Here is a 3,088-nt window from a genome sequence, read left to right on the forward strand (position 1 = left end):
ATTCCTGCTCCAGCTAATGCACAAATGTATTTACATCGAAAGTTTTTCAGAAAAGAAGGGGAATCCTGAAACCCTGATCCTTGTTCCTTCAGATCTCCATTGGACTGCATTTTCTCTGCTTTTTTCAATCTCAATCTCTGAAATTTTACATGCTTAAATTTTGAAAGAAATATGAACTTCCACACCATTCCCCTTATTTACACATTTAAAAGACGTTGAAAATTGATTGCAGAAAGTAGTAGGGGATTCATAATCCCTACCTGGGAAGTAATCTTATCCATATAGACACCTTCAGAAGGATTTCTGGCTCTGTTTAAAGTCGTGACAAAACTTTCAAGGTGCAAATATTTAATGCCTAAAGTTTCCAAATGTATGCACTCACCTGTAAGGCTTCTAGTTGTGTTTCCTAAAACTCAAATTCATCTGGGCATAATTACAGCCATGGTCCTGAACACAACATGTGCACATACCCAGTGCATACAAAGACAGGCATTCCTTCCTTGGGGTTAAACACTTGTGAAGTTATTACACCAACTGGCAGAATGAAGAAGCCATCCAGAATGGTTATTCTCTGAATAAAATGTATTAAGAAATCAGAGGACAAAAATATCTGGTTTTGCCACCAAGCACTTCATAGATTCTTTTTTTTTTTTTTTGTAGTGCAACCAACAATACAGACAAATGGCCCAAGAATTGCCAGCTGAAGGCTCTCCTTTCCTAGCTGTAGAGTGAGCTGAAGTGATTGGCTTAGAACTTCTAGATGACCAAGATTATGTTAAAAGATTGCCACAACTACATGAATCCTTATAGTTATATAGCTTATTTTCTTATCCTTTTTAGCTTTCCAACTTTCAAAGAGAAAACTAACATTCTTGTAAAGCTTCTGAGGCTAAAACCTTTGCTTTCAGCCTGCCTTTAAGAATAGGGCTTTTCAAAATTCAAAATTCACTTGTTCTGTTATTTTTTGGCAAAGATGGTGACAGATGCATTGTACAAAACCTCAATTAAAAGCTGCACAAAGAAGGGGTACTATCAGAAGCAAAGCATCAGAGTAAGAGAATCCACAAGACATGATCTTGTAACCAGTGCCACCTTGGCAAGTGTCTCACTGACTGGAGAAGTCACCACTTCTACAACAGGAGCAACAGAAGCCTTGCAAAGCAGAACATCTTGAGAGATTTGTAACACATACCATTTCTCATCTTCATTTGCTGATGCCAGACTTGAGATAGCTGAAATTTAAGGACTCTATAAACAAAATGTATTTAGCCCACTCACAATCTGGTTTTAACCCCCACAAAGTCTGGGTTTCTCAACCAGGGAACTGTACAGTTGCCAGTTCTTAACAAGATAAGCTGGCAAGGTAGCACAAACAAGGACTCAAGTTGGACACAATTGCAATGTAGCTGTTGCTTTTTACCTTGCATCCCTAGGACTGTTATCCAAACCAGCACACAGCAGAATATTAATTATGCTACTGATGCAATGAAGAATCTGAGGAACTCGTGTAAAGGAGAGATCTGCAGTTAAAGACCAAGGTATGCTGTTAAGTCCCGAATGGAGATGTGGGAAACAGCTCTTCAAGCTTCTTTGTGATAACAAACTTCATTTGATAAAACTGTTTATCTAGAAAATACTAAGGCAAAGTCCAGAGCTCGCTTGACTGCTTAACACAAGGTATGTTTCAGTCATCTTGGCAAAGAAAGTAAGAAAAACCCAGACATCTGAGACAGGTGCCACAATTAGAAAACACAAGCACTTTGCAATCAACCTGTTGTTTGAAAGAAACTTGTCCGAACTAGTAAGTTTACAAAATGCACATTTCACAGAAGACAAGAGTGATTCTTAGCTGATCCACAAATAAAGAAATACCAATGTCTGCCAAATTTGACATGACAACACTAAAAATGCCCCAAACCAATACTGTTAAGTTATTCTAAGGATAATTCCCAGCAAAAGGTGCGAGTATGGGAAGATGTGAGATGTAAAGCACCGGCTTATCTAGTCAGGTTTTTTAAAAAAACTTCTTTTTCTCTAAAAAACTGAATTCTTAAAAATAATTGAACCTTGGAAAAAAATAATCAGAAAAGTAGAGTCTGTTTACAGCCAATTAGCAAACAAAACAATTAACAAAAATAAACAGAGAAAAGTGGAGCTGCAGTCCAGAAAAGATATTTAACACATGAACAAGGCAAACGTGCAGTGAAGGGGCTGTCTGGCACTACATTAAAAAAAAACACACAAAAAACCTCCACAGAAATATGTAATTTTAGCTTTTTAACCTATAATTTACATAGTGTATTGAAACGAGAGGACAGCAAGATGAGTAGAGGTTTTTCTTTGCCTTGCAGTAGCTTAACCACAGAAAAATATTTCAAAAACAGCACAATTGAGTAGAGTCAAGAAAGGAAAAAGCCAAAACATGAGTAATTGCACAGAGCAGCTGAGACATAGGTGGTGGATACGAGCAGCTTCCACATGCTGCTGTTAATGACTCATTAACCTTTCTGCAGACGCAGAGTAATAAACTGCTAGTAATAACTAGCGCTTGCACAGGAGCACAGCGTGCACTTATTACAAATGAGAAAGGTGAGCTTTCATTTGGGGGAAGACGCCTGGGGGGTTGCTAGGCTGCTTGTCATAAACAGTCTCCATCGTAAACAGCCTCGGAGGAGGCTGTAAAGACCAAGGGGGGACAGGCTGAAACGCGCTCCAGATGGTCGCTGACGGGAGCCGTGCCATGAGCCCCGGCCAGGGAAAAGGGCTGGAGCGCGGAGGGGAAACTTCAGCTCCCTCAGGGCGAGCAGCCGAGTCGCAGAGGGCAAAGCAGCAGCGGATGCGCCGAGGGGAATGCGACAGCCCCAGCCCCGCCAGCACGGCCACCTGCCTTCGGTTTAGGTTTCCTCGGCTCCGGTTTCTGGGCGTCCTGCACCTCCCTCCGCGATCACGCTGCCCGCGAATCCCCTCCCCGCAAACCTGGTACCTGTTCCTCGACTGTCAGGCAGGGAGAGCACAGAGTCCCGCACCCTCCTCCCCCGCGGGGGCGGCCCCGGGCACGCAGCTCTCCCCGGCCCGCGCCCGTTGCCGA

This window comes from Chaetura pelagica, unplaced genomic scaffold (genome assembly GCF_000747805.2).
Source record: "Chaetura pelagica isolate M959 unplaced genomic scaffold, ChaPel_1.0 scaffold11, whole genome shotgun sequence".
Classification (NCBI taxonomy): Eukaryota; Metazoa; Chordata; class Aves; order Apodiformes; family Apodidae; genus Chaetura; species Chaetura pelagica.